Genomic DNA, 20882 nt, shown 5'->3' on the forward strand with positions numbered 1-20882 from the left:
GTGATCTTTACACTCACTTTGTGTCCCCGGGCGTAGCTGCATCTTCGAGCTCCATCCGAGCTATAAAGAACTATAAATTCGACTATCATGTCGCGATCAATGTGCTGCTTGAAATCCAGGTTTAGGAAGTCCCATAATCCCACTGTTTCCAACAGTTCTTTGTGTCCGGTAACATCCACGGTTGTATGCGGCACAAAAGCAACCGGTTTTAGTTCTCGTTTAAGTGTTTCGATCTTCGCCAACTGTTCTCGGGTTGGTTCTTGCCTTGGCCTCATCCTAGACAAAAGGAAACAAGTGCGAATCTGAGTCTTTCACAAGTCACTGTTAATACTATATATACACTAAAACGTTCAATCTGAGTCTGAGTCAAAGTCACTATATATACACAAGTAAAAATTACTGAATTATTTAAATCTGAGTCTTAGATCGAATGATTGGAAAGAAAACAAATTGCAAACAAATGTATAGTAAACGTTGCTTTAACAATATATATAATCTATATACGAGAAACAGATGATAACCAATTAAAAAATGTGTGAATATGCAAGTTAATAAGAAGTGAAGTGGTGAAGAAACACGTACTCATAAGATACTGCAAAAGAGAACGATGATTTGAACAAATAGGAGATTTGACGCGAATCTGCAAGTAGCAAATCTTGTGTGTTTTCGTCTCTTCCTCTCCTTGAAACAGAACTGAAAACAAAAACAAGAAAAAACAAAGATGAAACTACAAAAATTAAATGACAGAAGAGAAACCATAGATTCAAGTAACAAAAGAAACACAACTTACGTAGATAATAAGCTTAATTTTTTCGAAAGTGATCGATCTCCGTAGGAAGATGAAAAGTCACCGGTCACCACAAAGAGAGTACAGCACTTGAGTTGAGAATAAACAGAATGTTAACCCTCCAGTTTTATGTCTTCTTCACATAATAGGCCCATTTAAACGACCTAAGCCGAAGCAAACGTTATTACAAGCCCAATTAAAACACAAACACGACAAACCTATTAAGAGCTACAAAGTACAAACTGAATATTGAAGAACATTGCCCAAATTTCTCGACAAAAAAGCTAAAAACTTGGAGGAAGAATGACGAAAGTATCCAATCTATCAGATGATTTGGTTGGAGAGATCTTTTCTAGGGTTCCATTGACATCTTTGAGCACAGTGCGATCTACTTGTAAAACGTGGAACGCTATATCGAAAAATCACATGTGGTAAAAAAACAGCACCAAGGAATCATCATCTGTTTTGAGTTCATGGTTTTAGATTCTATGGTTTGTTCCTTGAGATTAGATCTTTAAAGAATCCATAGCGAATACGACTTGACTGATCCATCAATGAAGCAAATAAGTATACCTAATACAGTAATACTGATCAAGTCGAGTTATCTCGAGTCTATCACTGCGATGGCTTATTGTTATGCGTCGCCGAACACAACTCGAGCCTCGTTGTATGGAATCCGTATTTGAGGCACACTAGATGGATCCCACCCAAAAACAAATTCCACAGACTTGACAGTTTTGCTCTCGGATACGACAACAAAAACCGTAACCACAAAATCTTGAGGGTTCTTTATGATGGCAAGAGAAGCAGACGCGGTCAAAGAAGGGACATTGATTGATGTCTACGATTTTAGCTCTGATTCATGGGGATATACCGTTTTTATCGCAGTGGCGTGTCTTTGAAGGAAAACACTTACTTTGTCGGTGAAGAGGTAACAGAGGAACCAGAAGATGAAGATTTTGGTAACAAAAAATAACAGACATTGAAGATTATTTACTCTGTTTTGATTTCACTACAGAGCGATTTGGACAGTGTTTGCCTATGCCGTTGAACCCTCCCTATCCTAGTATTGAATGTTTGACTCTTTCTTGGGTTAGAGATGAGAAGCTCGCTGTGTTATGCTGCCACTACGACACATTTAAGACATACAATATTTGGATTTCGACTAAGATTGAGCCCACTGCGGTATCTTGGAGGACTTTTTCGACACTCGATATGTCACTAGTCAATGGTTTTTCGACTTACTTTCCACCTACGAGCTTATTCATTGACGAGGACAAGAAAATAGCTGTGTTTTTTGATAATATGACCAAGACCTATCGCTACCAAATGGCTTACATCGTTGGAGATGATGGATAATTGAAATCTGTCAACATTGGAGAAATTGTGATTCCTCTACAGGAACCAGGCAAACTTGTGTGCTCTTCTTATTATGTTCCAAGTTTAGTGCAACTGCAAGTTTAACTCTAAAGGATAAATTAGGTTTAATCAAGTTGACCTGGATGACCTGTCGTGAGAAAAGAAAAGACTTACGAACATAATTCAGTTTGTCTCGGTTAAAACATCAAACAAATGTCATTCCAACTATCTCCGTTAAAACATAAAACTAAATGCCTTTCCAGCACAAGATTAGGTGCTTTGAAGAGAAACGGACCCGTCTTGATAGCTTTCTAATATGTTAATAAAACATGTACTGTTTATTATCCCAAACAAACACACATGTATATATGCAAGAAGAACCTGTGTATATATTTCAACTCGAGTAGATCAGCATCACCAAATACGGATTTGCGGAATAACCTATCACCACAAAAAAAAAAAAAAAAAAAAATCATTTTACATATTTTCCAGAAAAGACAAGACACAAGAGCATTGTATGGAACTCAAATTACTTTTTAGCTAGGGAATAAGTAAACCAAAAAAAAGTGTTCTCACCTATAAACCCATTGAATGAGAGAGAAAGCAAAATGTGCTATGACTTCCTGAATTGTCTGTGGAACAACACAACCTTCTTCTCTTAACAGCAGCCGAAAGTTAATAAGTCAGATTCCAAAAACTGCAAATGTGTATGCTACTGTGTTGATATGATTGATCTCTCTTTTGAAACACCACCACCACTTTACGATCTAGTAGTTTATATATATATTGTATTTCTTATGATAAAGCGTAAAGAAGAATATTCTGAGAACAAACGAACCTCAACTAATTCATTGATTGCAAAGACCTTGGTCCCGGGATTTGAGTGCACCACGAAAACAAAGCAGTTTCTCTGATGCTAAGAGCGAAAAACTACGGCTGTACAATCGTCTGGATGACCAAACCCTAACAGCACGAAAAGCAATCAATTATACGCCCTCACAGGAAGCTAAGAAGTAAATCACAAGAAAGTTAAGACAACAACAATAGAGAGAAAAATAAAGCGTAAAAACATGTCAATTCACCTCGTACAAAACTCGTACAAAAGGTGTTAAGACTTGTCATTTATGACTTTTATCACAGTCATCAGAGCGTAAGAGATGGGGGCAGGCATTGTGGATTCTAGCCAAGATTGAACGTTATGGTTCAGCGCATTCATATGGCACCACCATATATGGTTTCCACGCACTCGAGCAAGTTCGTCAACGCGACCCCAAAAAATAGATTCCCATTTTCCTTGAGAAAATCCACTTGTCGTTGGCATTTGAGTATACTCAACCGCACAAAGAAGACCATTTGTCTAAAGATGACTGGGAGGAGGTGAAGTCTCCAGCGATACAGCGGTTTCCAAAGTGGTGGTGGGGTCATATCACGACTCATCAGCGATCAAAGATGCTGCAAAGATCAAAGTGGAAAAATTAAAAAAGTCATATATCGTGAAGAAACATTACACACAGACACACAACCCACTATATAAAAAAAAATGTTTAGAGGACGGAGTAACTAGTTTAAGCCTAATAAAGACTCTTCTAATAAGCAAAATCACAAGACCACTAGTCACAAAACAACCAAAACATTTCACAAAAACTCACTTAAAAATTCATCAAGGATGATCAAATAAATCCCCAAACTTGCTAGTCTCTTACAATTAAACACACTTAATACTAGGCAAGCTAATTAAATCATAATCTTCCATTTTCCCAAAAAAAATTCAATTTCCCAAAAATCTCAAGAACCTTAACTTTGAAAAATTCAAATTTATCAAGTGCGCTGAGTCTTTCACATGTCACTGTTAATAGTATTATATTCCCTCATTTCCTTATTAATCCAATTTTTGGAAAATATTTTTGTTTCAAAAATCCAATTTTTAAGTTTTCATTGCAATATTAATTGATTAGTTATAATCGATAAATTGTAAACTTCAAGAGGCTCCACACACACAAAAAAAAAAAAACAATTTAATATTATTGGTTTAGAGTCCTTTAGAGTTATAGAAAATTGTAAATTAAAAAAAAATACCCTCCCTACATTTATAATCAAGTTTTAATATGTGTGAAAAATCCAAAAATTGGATAAATTAGGAACTAAGAGTAGATACACATTCAAAAATTCAACAGACAAATACTAAAAGTAAAACCTGTACCTAAACTTACTTAATTACTAAAGTCTGAATTTTAGATCGAATGATTGGAAAGAAATTTTTTTTTGTGAATATAATAAGAAGTGAAGAGCTGAAGAAACATACTCGTAAGATACTGCAACAGAGAACGATGAGTTGAACAAATAGAAGAACTGACACGAAGCTGCAAGTTGCAAATCTTGTGTTCCTCTCCTTGAAACAGAACTGAAAACCAAAACAGAAAAAACAAAGATGAAACGACAAAAATCAAATGACAGAAGAGAAACCAGAGATTCTAGTAACAAAAGAGACACAACTTACGTAGATAATAATAAGCTTAGTTTCTTCGAAAGTGATGGATCTGCGGAGGCAGATGAAAAGTCACCACAAAGAGAGTACATTATCATCCAGTTTTATGTCTTTTTCACATAATAGGCCATTTAAACGAACCTAAGCCGAAGCAAAACGTTATTACAAGCCCAATTAAAACACAAACACGACAAACCTATTAATATGAGCTACAAACTGAATTTGGGGTTCCGCGTTTCGTCATCGACACATAAAAAAGGCAGCAGCAGATTGAAGAACATTGCCCAAATCTCTAGACAAAAATAGCTAAAAAAAAATTGAAGGAAGAATGAAACAAGTATCCGATCTATCAGATGATTTAGTTGGTGAGATCTTTTCTAGGGTTCCATTGACATCCATAAGCGCAGTGAGATCTACTTGTAAACAGTGGAACGCTTTAACGAAAGATCACATCTGTGGTACAAAAGCAGCATCAAAGAATCATCATCAGTTTCTGGAGTTCATGGTTTTAGATTCTAGGGTTTGTTCCTTGAGATTAGATCTTCAAAGAATCCATAGCGAATACGACTTGGCTGATCCATCAATGAAGCAAATAAGTATACCTAATACTGATCAAGTTGAGATATCTCGAGTCTATCACTGCGATGGCTTATTGTTATGCGTCCGAACACAATGAAGATGTTGTGTTGACTGAAGTTTTATAAGGTTTAGAACATGTGGTGAAATCTCTAATAAGTGACTGAAGTTTTATAAGGTTTAGAACTAGTCATTTTGCATCATTTTAGCACCTCTTTTATACACTTTGCATGTTTAGGAAGTTTTTGCATCATCCTTGCATGCATTGTGCATTTCGAAGTATTTCAGGTGTTTAGAAGACGTCGGTGACGCACACGATCGAGCCACTCTCAGCGGCCACAATCGAGCCACTCTCAACCTCCACAATCGAGCCACTCTCAACCTCCACAATGGAGCCACTCTCAACCTACTCAAACGAGCCATCACTCGAGCCACCGGTCTAGGAATTCAGCTTTTGACTCTTCATCAAAGTTGTAGAGAATTGAGTCATTTTTCCAATGCCGTTTATGTCAAGCCAATCGGAGGTGTAGTTCAAGAGTTATCATCGTTTTAGTAGATGCGTATACACCCAGCTCGAGCCACTTTCACCGACCACGCTCGAGCCACTTTCACTCGCACGGCTCGACCCACTCCTACTCACACCAATCGAGCCACTGGACGCACATGGACGAAATCACGCATGCCAGGAAGACGCTCCGTCTAACACGCTTCAGGAGACTCCCGAACCGACGCTCTATCTTGTTGTTTTAAGTTTTAAGGATTCACACGTTTTTACTATATATACATTTTGTTAAGTCTTGGTTTAGGACATCTTATCTTTTATTCTCGTTTTGTTCTTAAGGTTCTACCTAGCCACCTAAAACGTTTGAGACTTTGTATCCAAATATCTTTTAATCCGTTTAGTTTTTGCATTTGATTTCTTCTGCAAAGTTGTTCATCTCATTCTTGTCTATCTTATTATGCTTTGTTCAATATTTTCTGGATTTATGTCTTTGGTGATGATTTCCGGATCTGAGTAGTGCTAGAGTTCTTGGGGATGGGATATATTAGGTGGAGGATCTTAGGATGTAGAGTGTTTAAGCTTGATTTGTATGATTCCCTTCTGGACTAGTGTTAGAATTACTAGTTTCTCTCTGATCAATTGGAACTAGGTTCGAGACATTTCCACACCCAAAAGGTGTTTGATGAAATGTCTGACCAACTAGTGCCAGAGACTTACGTTCCTAGCCTAAGAGATTAGTTGTCTAGGATGTTTGTTGACGTGAATGAACTTGTTTTTCATGCCATGCTTGATCATGTTTCTCTAGCGAGAGCTAGGTTTGGAAGTGGTTGAGTTTGAGTAGCTTTTGTCAAGAGATTGGATTAGCTAAGTTGTGATGTTCATTGTTTAGGGATAGTTTGCTTGTCGTATGTTAAACACTCTGTAGACTAGGAGACACCACTGACATCAATTACTCCCATCCTTAGGACTTTTATCTTTTTGATTGATATTACATTCCTGAGACTGTTTCGTTTGTTCATGCTTAGAACCGTTTTCGGTTCCACTTATTCTTGTTCGCTTCTTGTCATGCATTTTCGTTTCTAGTTCTGTGACTCATTTTCGTTTTGCATTCTGATCACTCTAGGATTGTTAGACATAAAAACACTCTTTTTGAATTGGCTTAACTTGTGATTTCTTGATTGCATCTTGAGTGATAGTAAAGTATTCCAACTGGATTAACACCTTAAGTATTACAACTGCATAAGGTTAATTGAACCTACTAGGAGACACACAAAAATCTTAGTATCAATTTGGCGCCGTTGCCATTTGGGAATTGTTTTGTCATATTTAAGATTTCAAGTTTTGCAAGATTAAGTTCTATCCCACTTATCATTCTGAGTACTGACTTGTTTTGGTTGTCTGCTTGTATGTTTTGCATCTCAGGAACCTGTTGATTGCAACGTTGCATGCACACCAAATCAAGAGGACATCAGAACCTCCTTCCTGCTATCGACGATATCAACCGGTTACAAAGACCACGACAAGCTCGTCAACTCACTGATCATCCCGCACCCGTCACAATGGAACAACCGAATGGACCACATCCGGGACCGCGAAACATTGGTGTTGGGGATGCACCGAACACTCATACTCAGCGTGCTGGAATTGTCCCTCCCGCCGTGTAGAACAACAATTTCGAAATCAAGAGTGGTCTGATCTCCATGATCCAAGGAAACAAGTTTCACGGGTTGCCTATGGAGGATCCACTCGACCACTTGGACGAGTTCGACCGCCTGTGCAGTCTCACCAAGATCAACGGCGTGAGTGAGGATGGTTACAAGTTGCGCCTCTTCCCATTCTCCCTGGGAGACAAAGCTCATCAATGGGAGAAAACCTCCCCAAGGGATCAATCACCACCTGGGATGGTTGCAAGAAAGCATTCTTGGCCAAGTTTTTCTCCAACTCCAGAACAGCACGTCTCAGGAATGAGATTTCCAGCTTCACTCAGAAGAGCTCAGAATCATTTTGTGAAGCCTGGGAGCGTTTCAAGGGTTACCATAGCCAGTGTCCACACCATGGTTTCAACAACGAGTCACTGCTGAGCACTCTCTACCGTGGTGTACTACCAAAGATCCGTATGCTGCTTGACACTGCTTCTAATGGTAATTTCCTGAACAAAGAGGTTGAGGAAGGATGGCAACTGGTGGAGAATCTCGCTCAGTCTGATGGCAACTACAATGACGACTATGACCACACAGTTCGCGGCGACGCTGGGTCTGAGGAGAAGTACAAGAAAGACCTCAAGAATGTCAATGAGAAGCTTGACCGTATCTTGCTAAGCCAGCAGAGGAGCGTCCACTTTGTATCTGAGGATGACCCTTTCCAAGTTCCAGATGGGGAGGGTGAGCAGGCTGAGGAGATCAGCTATGTCCAGAATCAGGGTGGGTACAACAAAGGTTACAACCAATACAAGGCAAACCCCAATTTGTCTTACCGAAGTAACAATGTTGCCAATCCACAAGATCAGGTGTATCCGCCTCAACAACAACAGAAAGGTCAACAAAAACCTTTTGTGCCTTACAATCCGGGATTCGGTCCCAAACAACAATTCCAGCAAGGTTACCAGGCTCCATCAAGACCACCGCCAGGATTCTGCCCTCAACCAGTTCAGCCTACTCCAGCCCCAGATCAAGAAATGAAGCACATGATGGAACAACTTCTTCAGGGTCAAGCTAGCGGATCTATGGATACTGCTAAAAAGTTTGCTGATCTTAGTCAGAGGATGGAATGTTCCTACAATGATCTGACCGCCAAATTTTAAGCTCTGAACTCGAAGATAAGGTATATGGAAGGCCAATCTGCTTCTACTTCTACACCAAAGTCTGGCCAATTCCCAGGAAAAGCTGTTCAGAACCCCAAGGAGTTTGCAAATGCAATTACGCTGAGAAGTGAGAAAACATTGCCTCCCAGATAGGGAGTTCCCGATGTCACTGAGGATAGTGAGGAATTAGATGGGGAGGATTTTGTTCAGGATGATGCTCAGATGGAGAACCCAGTCGAAGCAGTCAAAGATCCAATCGAGCCAGTGAAGCAGCCCGAACCTGAAGCTGTTAAGGAACCTGCTGTTCCTGATGACAAACCTGCGAGATTCATACCTCCACCATACAAGCCTCCTCTACCATTCCCGGTGAGGTTTAAGAAGCAACTTACTGAGAAATACAAAACTATGTTCGAACAACAAGTTAAGGAGATTGAGGTGAGGATGCTATTTCTGGATGCATTCACATTTGTTCCTCACTACCAGAAATTCCTCAAGGACCTACTAATGGAGAGATCAAAAGAAGTTCAAGGCATGGTGGTTCTCAGTCTTGAGTGCAGTGCAATCATCCAGAAGAAGATTGTACCCACGAAGCTCAAGGATCCTGGATCATTCACTCTACCTTGCTCCCTTGGACATATGTCGTTTGATAGGTGTCTATGTGACCTTGGCGCTTCAGTTAATCTGATGCCATTCTCTATGGCTAAGAGGTTGGGTCTTACAAGGTTTAAGGGTTGCGACATCTCCCTTATCCTTGCAATAGATCAGTGAGACTTCCACATGGTATTTTAGAGGACTTACCTATCAGGATCAGAGACGTGGAAGTGCCAACCGACTTTGTGGTTCTGGAGATGGATGAAGAACCAAAAGATCCTCTGATCATAGGAAGACCATTCCTGGCGACTGCTGGAGCCATCATTGATGTCAGAAATGGCAAGATTGACCTCAATCTGGGCGACGACTTCACTATGAAGTTTGACATCAAGGATACCTTGAAGAAGCCAACGATAGGAGGACAAGTCTTCTACATTGAAGAGATGGATAAATTGGCTGATGAGTTGTTGGAGGAATTAGCTGAGGAGGATCATCTCAAGACTTCTTTGACCAAGGGTGGAGAATAAGGGTTCCTGCATGAGGAGACCACTTGTTACAAGAATCTGCTAGATTTCCACAGAGAAACTGATGGATCAGAGGAACTCGAGCAGCTATCTGACGTAGAGGAGGTACATGCAGTTGAGACAGAGAGTTCAGAATGTGATCTCTCCCACTCGACCGACGACAAGACCCGACTCGAGACACAGACGTCCCGCTCGATCTAGTCGCACCCCTCCCACTTGACCGTGATCATTCCAGACTCACATGCTGACGATTGGTCAGAACTGAAAGCTCCAAAGGTAGAACTCAAAACTCTCCCCTCCGGGCTCAGGTACGTTTTTCTGGGAACCAATTCTACTTATCCTGTCATAGTGAATGCTAGTTTAATTAATGATGAATTGGGGTTGCTAGTAACTGAGCTTAAGAAATATAAAAAGGCTATAGGTTATTCTTTAAATGATATCAAGGGAATCTCACCTAGTCTTTGCACACATAGGATCAATCTTGAAAATGAGTCTTATGCTAGCATTGAACCCCAAAGGAGATTGAATCCTAACCTGAAGGAAGTAGTAAAGAAAGAAATTTTAAAAGTGCTTGATGCTGGAGTTATCTATCCTATCTCTGATAGTACTTGGGTATCTCCAGTGCACTGTGTACCTAAGAAGGGAGGCATAACTGTGATAAAAAACGAAAAAAATGAGTTAACTCCAACTAGGACCATCACATGACATAGGATGTGCATTGATTATAGGACGTTGAATGTTGTTTCTAGGAAAGATCATTTTCCTCTGCCTTTCATTGATCAAATGTTGGAAAGACTAGCTAGTCATCCTTATTATTGTTTCCTTGATGGGTATAGTGGATTCTTCCAAATCCCAATCCACCCAAATGATCAGGAAAAGACAACATTTACTTGTCCTTATGGCACTTTTGCCTACAGACGCATGCCATTCGGTTTGTGCAATGCTCCTGCCACCTTTCAGAGGTGCATGACTTCAATTTTCTCAGATTTGATTGAGGAGTCAGTGGAAGTGTTTATGGATAACTTCTCTGTATACGGTTCCACTTTCTCCTCTTGTTTGTTAAATTTGTGCAGGGTATTGACGCGATGTGAGGAGACGAACCTGGTGCTGAACTGGGAAAAGTGTCATTTCATGGTTGAAGAAGGGATCGTTCTGGGACACAAGATTTCTGAGAAAGGAATTGAGGTTGATAAAGCTAAGATTGAGGTCATGGTTCAGCTTCAACCTCTTAAGACAGTGAAAGACATCAGAAGTTTTCTGGGACACGCTGGGTTTTACAGGAGATTCATTAAGGACCTCTCAAAAAATGCAAGACCTTTGACAAGGTTGCTGTGCAAGGAGGTTGAGTTTGAATTTGATGCAGCTTGTCTGGAAGCTTTCAGCAAAATCAAGGAGGCCTTGGTTTCAGCACCCATAGTGCAAGCTCCGAATTGGGATCACCCATTTGAGATTATGTGTGATGCTTCAGACTTTGCAGTTGGAGCAGTTATCGGACAGCGTATTGACAAGAAGCTTCATGTCATCTACTACGCAAGTCGCACCTTGGACGAGACTCAAGGAAGGTATGCTACCACAGAGAAGGAGCTCCTAGCAGTTGTGTTTGCATTCAAAAAATTAAGGAGTTACCTTGTGGGTTCGAAGGTCATAGTGTATACCGACCATGCTGCTTTGAGACACATCTATTCAAAGAAGGATACCAAGCCGAGACTGCTGAGATGGATTCTGCTACTTCAGGAGTTTGACATGGAGATAGTTGACAAGAAAGGCATAGAGAAAGAAGTTGCAGATCACTTGTCAAGAATGAGGATTGAAGATGCTGTTCCAATTGACGACTCAATGCCTGAGGAACAACTTCTGGTCGCCCAGGTTTGTGAGCGAATGCATGACACAGGGGTTGAGAACCTCAGAATCAGATGCATGTCGATCACTTCTAAGACTGCACCATGGTATGCAGATGTCGTGAATTACAAGGTTTGTGGAGAAGTTCCTGATGACATGGATCCCTACAGGAAGAAAAAGTTTTTCAGAGAGGTCAACCACTACTTCTAGGATGAACCTTATCTGTACAAGAGAGGTTATGACGGTATGTTCAGAAGATGCATAGCATAAGGAGAAGTACAGGGAGTGCTTGAGCACTGTCACGACTCCACCTATGGAGGTCACTTTGCCACGTTCAAGATAGCTCAGAAAGTTCTTCAATCGGGTCTCTGGTGGCCAACCTTATTCAAGGACGCTCATAGCTTCATCACCAAGTGTGATGCTTGTCAGAGGATGGGCAACATCACAAGGAGGAACGAGATGCCTCAGAATCCGATCATGGAAGTAGAGATATTTGATGTTTGGGGCATAGACTTCATGGGACCTTTCAACCCTCCATCAAATGGTAATGTCTATATTTTGGTGGCAGTTGATTATGTTTCTAAGTGGGTTGAAGCCATTGCCAGTCCTACCAATGATCACAAGGTTGTTCTGAAGCTGTTCAAAAGTATAATTTCCAAGGTATGGGATACCCAGAGCAGTGATCAGTGACGGTGGAACTCACTTCATCAACAAGGTGTTTGAAAGCATGCTGAAGAAATACGGTGTCAAACACAAGGTGTCTACTGCGTATCACCCTCAGACCAGCGGACATGTTGAAGTTTCGAACAAACAAATCAAGGGTATTCTGTCAAGGATTGTCGGGGTTTCGAAGAAAGATTGGTCTGTCAAGCTGGACGAGACTCTCTGGGCGTACAGAACAGCGTTCAAGAAACCAATAGGCAGAACACCATTCCAGTTGGTATATGGTAAAGCATTTCATCTCCCTGTGGAGGTTGAGTACAAGGCGCTTTGGGCAATCAAGTTGCTGAACTTGGATAATGATACAGCTCAAACTAAGAGAACTCTTGATCTACATGAGTTGGAAGAAATCCGACTTGATGCCTATGAGAGCTCGAAGATTTACAAAGAAAGAACCAAGAATTTTCATGATAAGAAAATTGTTGTCAAGGAGCTCAAGACTGAAGATCAGGTTTTGCTTTTCAACTCCAAACTTAAGTCATTTCCTGGAAAGCTTAAGTCAAGGTGGTCTGGACCTTTTGACGTCAAGGAAGTTCTGCCATTCAGAGCCATCACTCTTCTGAACAAGGATGGTAGCGAGTTCACTGTAAATGGTAAAGGAGTCAAGAATTATTTAGCTGATCAAGTCCGACCAGAGGGGTCTTCTGTGCTCCTCTATGAACCCCAAAAGGCATAAAAAGCTGAAAAGTCAAGCTAGAGACTTTAAACAAGCTCATTTGGGAGGAAGTCCCAAAGGTATCACTGTAATTATTATCTTTTAGGATTCTGGTGTTTTTAATTTTTGTTTTTGGTTTTCTAGTGTTCAGGAATCTACAGAAGGGAGTGTAAGCAACAGAAAAAAATTTGTAGTTAAATGAGTGAGTTCAGAGTCAAGTCAAGTATGGTGACAGAAGAGATAGAGGACACAAAGAAAATACAGGAAAGGAAGAGTCAGACAAAGTGTATTGGTCATGTGAAAACAGAAAAATATCTAGAGAGGAATCTTTACAATTGGGCGACCCCACACTCTTTGTTTCTCAACCACCCACGAATTTCTTCTTTTTTCCACGTGAAAGCTTCCCCCTTTGATTCTTGTCTCCTCCTTCAAAACACATCACCTCCTTCTTTGTGTCCCATCATCTCCAACAGTATTCCACCACCACTCTCCCTTGCACCACTTGCACGACATATCACAATTATTCATCTTCACCATCCCTTTATTTAATCTCCCACTACTCTCTCTTCTCACCAACCACGACATTCACTCCGCTTCATCACTCTTTCATTCTTAGTCTCTCCTTACCCGTTTTGAAGAAGAAACAAGGTCACACCGCCTCAAGCAACATCATCACCGCCGCTGCTCTCTCTTCACCACACTGTCACTCGAGTCGATGCCGCACAACTCGGATCCGCCTTGCTCGAGTCTCCGCGTGTTTACTCGAACCGGTGAGTTCAGCAATCAGCACGTTCCCAACCACACCAATCAAGCCGTCGTTATTGCTGCCCCTCACGTCGTCAATCGAGTCCTCAATCGAGTCGCCCTCTATTCGCTGCAACACACGACTCGACCTGCACAACACACCCTCGCTCAATTCACACCCGTGAAGCATCAATCGAGCCGTCACCACACTTTGTCAATCGAGCCATTCTCGTGACCACTCGACGCGTCCGCTGCACACCAATCCGAATAGCGTCAATCGAGCCATCTTGAACTCCCTAAATCGAGCCATCGTCGAAGACCCGCCCCACCAACGTGTTCTCGTCGTCGTTGTCGTTCGTCACTACTCGCATCAGGACCAGTCCACTCGACCTGACGAACAAGCATCACTCGAGACATCAGTCGAACCGTCGTCCTCATACCCGCATCTCCACGTACGAATCGAGCCGTCTTCAATCACACCAATCGAGCCGACCACCATCCTGATCAAGTCAACAAATCAACCTTGTCACCCACTCGATCGGATCTCTCTTTGCACATTCAAGTTTTAAACTTCATATTTCCTTTTATCATTTGTGCACTAACATATTATTGCTTAGTTTTGAGTTTATGATGTCTCAGCGGAGCAGAAAGAGTGCTGAGATAATAGAGGAAATGAGAGATGCCTATGGTCGTAAGGCAGGAGAGCGCTCATCGCCTAAGTCTATGACGAGGCGTTTCCTAGAAATGAAAAACATGGTCGGCGTCGTTGTTGGGGATTCAGGCCAAGCAGCGGGATCAAGCAGACTTGCCAATCCGCTCATTAAGAGCAAGAGTCGCGGGAAGAGACCGGCACAAGCTTCTAACTCAAGAGAGGAAGGCAGTGATTATGAACAGGAGGAACTTGAGCTGCATTCAGAACAAGCTCCCAGGAAATCTGTAAGATGGAAATCTACCGAGACGAAGTTGACTCCCAACGAGTATTACAAGCTGTTCCAACAGTGTGAATTTAGTGGAACGAGATATCCGCATCCTGAGACGATGGAGCTATTAGGGATTGGGGAGGATGTTCAGTACCTATTTAGGCGATGCCATTTGGAGCGACTCATGAACACCCCTAAGAATGGATACAAAGAGGAGACTATCCAGTTCCTTTCTACTTTGGAGATGCACTTATACGCGGATGAGCCAGGCATGATGTCTGATGGAGGGATGGGGTACATTGCATTTTGCGTTCATGGTCAGTTCTACACCCTTACTTTTAGAACCATCGAAGAGATCTTTGGATTTCCCGGCAGAACGGGGACTACGCCGCAGTTCGATAGGCACGAATTATCAGCACTCTAGGTGACGATTGGAAGCATGTCTACATTCACTTCGTCAAAAATGAAGGCGCTAAACCTGAGAAGCCCAGTGTTGCGTTACGTCCAGAAGGCGGTGGCCAATGCATTCTATGCCAAGGAGATTAAGGGATACATCACGAACGGCGAGCTCGAGATGATTGATCTAGCACTCAAAGGACTCTCATTCAAGGCAATGGACGGCACCGAGCTGCAAGGTGACACGTCCGACACTTCCGTCTCGCTCTACCTCCTCAACTACATGATGTCATACAAGACTTGGGTCTCGCGACTCAACAGCAAACACTCTCCCGAAGTGATGTGTATGGGCGGCGTGGCAACATGGTTTCTCGAGGCAGCTGGTGTTCCATTACTATCTGAGCCACACCCACCACGTTGGATCGACGTGAACAACCTGCGACAGTAGCGCACTCTGGAGCGGGGTTTGAGGCAGGGACGGTTGATTGACAAGTTTGTGCATCCGGAGGTCGGCAACTCGAGATTACTCCTGCCTTGCATCGAGCTGACTACTATCTTGAGGGGTGAAAATGTAGGGTTCATACCTCCCACGGACACTCTTTACGAGCCTGGGGATGAGATGCCGCGGGTCGAGATTGTAGAAGCAGGAGCAGAACCGATGGAGGAAGACGAAGTTGAGTACCGCCCTGAGCAGTTTCACTTCGAAGAGTACTCAGACCCGAGAATAGCTAAGGGAGTCAGAGCAGCTCATGAACGCCTCAACAAGCTTCAGCGATGGGGAAGATCAGAGACAAGGCGTTCAGCAGCTTCACCAAGACAATGACAAACTTCATGCGCAAGTTTAGCTGCTCGACTTCCACTACCGCCGTCCCTAGGTCTATCTCCGAGGACACCAGACCCATGCCGGGACAAGCCTCCGTGACACTCGAGCTAACTCATCAGAGAACACTCTCTCCGGTTCCCTCCCCAGCACGTCAATCTTCCTATGTGCCTAGGGAGCGTCAACCTACACCCACCCCTTCACGCCACTTGTCACATGAATCTCGGGAGAGAAAGAGACAAGGTTCGCGTGGTTCTAGAGCCTCTTCAAGTCGTCGATCAGCGCGTCGCTCCGCAGCTCAAGGTGAGCAAGAGGTTGAGCAGCAGGTCGAACATCAAGGCGATTATCCACCTACCGAGGTAGTTGTGCTAGAATCGGACCATGGAGAGTCCAGAGTCGATGACATGCAGTGTGACGAGCAGCCGAACATGTATCAGAACACGCAAGCGGTTGAACAGCAACTCGGCCAACCAGCTGAGGTCACTCCCGCGGATCCCGAACACGGTGAAGGACAGAGCCAGTATCACGCACCCACTCCTTGGGCGAGCTCCGACTCATTCTTCTACTATTGAGGTACTCCTACCTTCCCTTGTATATACCACTTCATTCCTGCATTGTTTCTGTTGTGATTCTTAAATCCTTCTGCAAATTTTTCTTACACAAGAGACTGTGTAATTTAAGTTTGGGGGAGGGTTTGAGATGATGTATCTTATGTTGTGTCTTGTGATTCTTATTTCAAATTTTTTGCATCATATCATGTTTAAGTCTGCATCTATATATTTGCATTAGAAAAACCAAAAAAAAAAAATTGAAAAATTTCGAAAATTTCCACAAAAACAGAGTGTTCATGTAGTTTGCACTTGCATATTAGGACTGAGTCTAGTATCATTCATATAGGGTTGTTGCATTTAGCATAGGGGTTGATGATGATTGTAACCTTGGTAGCATGTTGGATTCAATAGGATAGGATCAAGCCCCTTGTTATTAGTTCTTTGATGCACGTTGATTGAACTTGAAATTGTAAGATTGAAGCATGTTTTGAATTGATATCATTCTTTATCTACCTGAACCTAATCCTGACTTGCAATTATCCTATTATGCATTGAAATTGAACTCATGGATACCACATACATACTTGGATTATCTTTCTCCTTTTTACCACCCTTGTTAATCCAAGTAGCTGATTCCCATCTTTGGAACAGTTCCCCGCACCCTTAACCAACCCTTCTTTCAAGCCAATTGTATTCTTGAGTGTCAGGCCTTTTTCCGAGTTGAGCTTGTTAGAAAGTGTTAGGTTTTAACCGACAAGAGTAGAATCCTGTGTAGTTCTAGTTCGTATTATCCGGACTAGTAGGACTAGGTGAGAACTCGATCTTGGGCATTGGGTATGGATTTGTGCAGAAAAGTGAAGAGTAAAAAGAAAGTAAAGGGTAGAAAGTCTTTAGGAGGGGGATGTGTTTTCAAGGTTTACAAGTCTAGTAAAGGATTTGGGTTGAGCAAAATAATGAGTTACTGGTTCTGGGCATAAAATGAAAAGATTAGACAAAGAAAAGAAAGTAAAATGTTTAAGATGTCTAGAGTCCTTAGAAGAAAAGAAAAAAAAAAGAACCTTACTGATAATAAAGATTTCCCAATCCGCTAGAATGATAAGAATTGAGCTCCTCTTAAGACCGAGTCTAAAAAATGAAAGAATGGGTTTGAGATGAAGTTTCTGATGAAGGGTAGAGATAGGACCAACTTCGATTTGGAATGTTCTTTGGGTAGACAGGGTGCTGCTCTTGTATGCATCAGTTGGTTTCAACCTTTAGCCTTCTTTTAAGCTCAACTCCTTTTCGTGAGAGAACCTTGTTCTGTATTGATAAAACCACTTGAGAAGGAGACCATCTATGTCTCTGACCTTTCGCCCTAGCCAAATGAGTTCAATGACATTGCTTAGATTGATTCACGGTTCTCTGTTAATGAATGTTAAAGGGAATGATTGATAGGATTGAATGTGTAGATTAAAGAATTAAAGTTTTTTCACCATGCATCATAGAACTAAAAACAAGGACCTTGATTCTAACTACTCTATCCAGCATGTTTTAGGTTCTGAGACCCCATCTTCACACTTCTCTTCCATACTTTGTTCTTGATTGTTTGCTTGAGGGCAAGCAAAGAATAAGTTTGGGGGAGTTGATATGTCAATATTTTGCATCTCCTTAGCATGCATTTGTCATACATTTAGCTAGGATAACTAGTCATTTTGCATCATTTTAGAACCTCTTTTATACACTTTGCATGTTTAGGAAGTTTTTGCATCATCCTTGCATGCATTGTGCATTTCGAAGTATTTCAGATGTTTAGGAGACGTCGGAGATGCACACGATCGAGCCACTCTCAGCGGCCACAATCGAGCCACTTTCAACCTCCACAATCGAGCCACTCTCAACCTCCACAATCGAGCCACTCTCAACCTACGCAATCGAGCCACTCTCAGGGCACCAGTCGGACCACTCAGTCGAGCCATCACTCGAGCAACCGGTCTAGGGATTCAGCTTTTGACGTCTTCATCAAAGTTGTAGATAATTGAGTCATCTTTCCAATGCTGTTTATTTCAAGCCAATCGGAGGTGTGGTTCAATAGTTATCATCGTTTTAGTAGATGCGTATACACTCAGCTCGAGCCACTTTCACCGACCACGCTCGAGCCACTTTCACCGACCATGCTCGAGCCATTTTCACTCGCACGGCTCGAACCACTCCAACTCACACCAATCGAGCCACTGGACGCACACAGACGTAATCACGCATGCCAGGAAGACGCTCCGTCTGACACGCTTCAGGAGACTCCCGAACCGACGCTCTATCTTGTCGTTTTAAGTTTTAGGGATTCACACGTTTTTACTATATATACATTTTGTTAAGTCTTGGTTTAGGACATCTTATCTTTTATTCTTGTTTTGTTCTTAAGGTTCTACCTAGCCACCTAAAACGTTTGAGACTTTGTATCCAGATATCTTTTAATCCATTTAGTTTTTGCATTTGATTTCTTCTGCAAAGTTGTTCATCTCATTCTTGTCTATCTTATTATGCTTTGTTCAATATTTTCTGGATTTATGTCTTTGGTGATGATTTCCGGATCTGAGTAGTGCTAGAGTTCTTGGGGAAGGGATAGATTAGGTGGAGGATCTTAGGATGTAGAGTGTTTAAGCATGATTTGTATGATTCCCTTCTGGACTAGTGTTAGAATTACTAGTTTCTCTCTGATCAATTGGAACTAGGTTCGAGACATTTCCACACCCAAAAGGTGTTTGATGAAATGTCTGACCAACTAGTGCCAGAGACATACGTTCCTAGCCTAAGAGATTAGTTGTCTAGGATGTTTGTTGACGTGAATGAACTTGTTTTTCATGCCATGCTTGATCATGTTTCTCTAGCGAGAGCTAGGTTTGGAAGTGGTTGAGTTTGAGTAGCTTTTGTCAAGAGATTGGATTAGCTAAGTTGTGATGTTCATTGTTTAGGGATAGTTTGCTTGTCGTATGTTAAACACTCTGTAGACTAGGAGACTCCACCGACATCAATTACTCCCATCCATAGGACTTTTATCTTTTTGATTGATATTACATTCTTGAGACTGTTTCGTTTGTTCATGCTTAGAATCGTTTTCGGTTCCACTTATTCTTGTTCGCTTCTTGTCATACATTTTCGTTTCTAGTTATGTGACTCATTTCCGTTTTGCATTCTGATCACTCTAGGATTGTTAGACATAAAAACACTCTTTTTGAATTGGCTTAACTTGTGATTTCTTGATTTCATTTTGAGTGATAGTAAAGATTCCCAACTGGATTGACACCTTAAGTATTACAACTGCATAAGGTTAATTGAACCTACTATGAGACACACAAAAATCTTAGTATCAGAAAGTTGCCAACCCTAGGGGTTGGGCAATTGATATAAATACCGAGAAGGCGCTTCATGAAGACTTGCGCGCTTCAAGGTAGTTTTGAGAGATGCACACAAGATGTGTGGTGTCGCCCCATCAATAAGATAGATAGATCTTTTGATGGTTTATTCATCTAGAAAAGAACGATAGGCATAGTAGTGCTTGTATCATATGCAGTTGTAATTGCTATCTTGTTCTAGTGAATTTGTTCTGGATTAGGTCCCGGGGATGTAGGAAAAACCGAACCCCGTTAACAAAGCTTGTGTGTTATTTACTTTATGCTCATACAAACAGATCCTAACTAGACTTTGCCACAAATATGCGTTTTCACACAACTGGAGCCTCGTTGTATGGAATCCGTACTTAGGGCAAACCAAATGGATTCAACTCAGAAACAAATTCAACAGACGTGACATTTTTGCTCTCGGATACGACAACAACAACCGTAACCACAAAATCTTGAGGTTTTTCTATGATGACAAGAGAAGCAGACATGGTAAAAGAAGGGACATTGATGTCTACGATTTTAGTTCTGATTCATGGAGGGTTCTTGAAGTCAATCCCGACGGGGACGCGCCGTTTTATGGCACTGGCGTGTCTTTGAAGGGAAACACTTACTTTTTAGGTCAAAAGGTAACAGAAATAACATACATTAAAGATTATTTACTATGTTTTGATTTCACTACAGAGCGATTTGGACCACGTCTGCCTACGCCGTTTGGCCCTCCCTCTCCTAGTTTTAAATTTATGACTCTCTCTTGGGTTAGAGATGAGAAGCTCGCTATGTTATACAACCACTTGGACACAATTAGGACATACAAAATTTGAATTTCCACTAAGATTGAGCCTAAGGTGGTATCTTGGAGGACTTTTTTGACACTCGATATGTCACTAGTCTTTTGTCTTTGGACTTACTTGCCTACGAGCTTCTTCATTGACGAGGAGAAGAAAGTAGCAGTGTTTTTTAATAACAGTGGGACCAAGACCTGTCGCTATCAAATGGCTTACATCGTTGGAGATGATGGATTCAAATCTGTCAATATCGGAGAAGTTACGATTTCCCAGGGGAGTCCAGGCAAACTTGTGTGCTCATCTTATGTTCCAAGTTTAGTGCAACTGCAAGTTTAGTCCTTTTCATTTTCACTAGCTTTTTTTCAAGTGTAATGTTTTGAACTTCAAAGTTCCATTTTGAAATCTTGGTTCAGTTTGAAGATCTTTTTATATTGAAGGTATCATCATCATT

General features: G+C 41.6%; 1 non-coding gene and 2 pseudogenes across 1 annotated transcript; 2 read left to right on the top strand and 1 right to left on the bottom strand.

Moving 5' to 3' along the window:
* The first annotated feature begins 1090 nt into the window (after positions 1 to 1090).
* LOC109132636 (F-box protein At3g49510 pseudogene) lies at positions 1091 to 2251 on the top strand (annotated as a pseudogene).
* Positions 2252 to 4959: 2708 nt separating this feature from the next.
* On the top strand, positions 4960 to 20767 carry LOC109132683 (F-box protein At3g49510-like; annotated as a pseudogene).
* Positions 7664 to 7770, bottom strand: LOC147946032 (small nucleolar RNA R71). Its single transcript, XR_015597818.1, has one exon. It is a non-coding gene; the product is annotated as a small nucleolar RNA R71 (small nucleolar RNA).
* Positions 20768 to 20882: the final 115 nt, after the last annotated feature.

This window comes from Camelina sativa, chromosome 4 (assembly GCF_030686135.1).
Source record: "Camelina sativa cultivar CO46 ecotype springtype chromosome 4, ASM3068613v1".
In the NCBI taxonomy this organism is placed as follows: domain Eukaryota; kingdom Viridiplantae; phylum Streptophyta; class Magnoliopsida; order Brassicales; family Brassicaceae; genus Camelina; species Camelina sativa.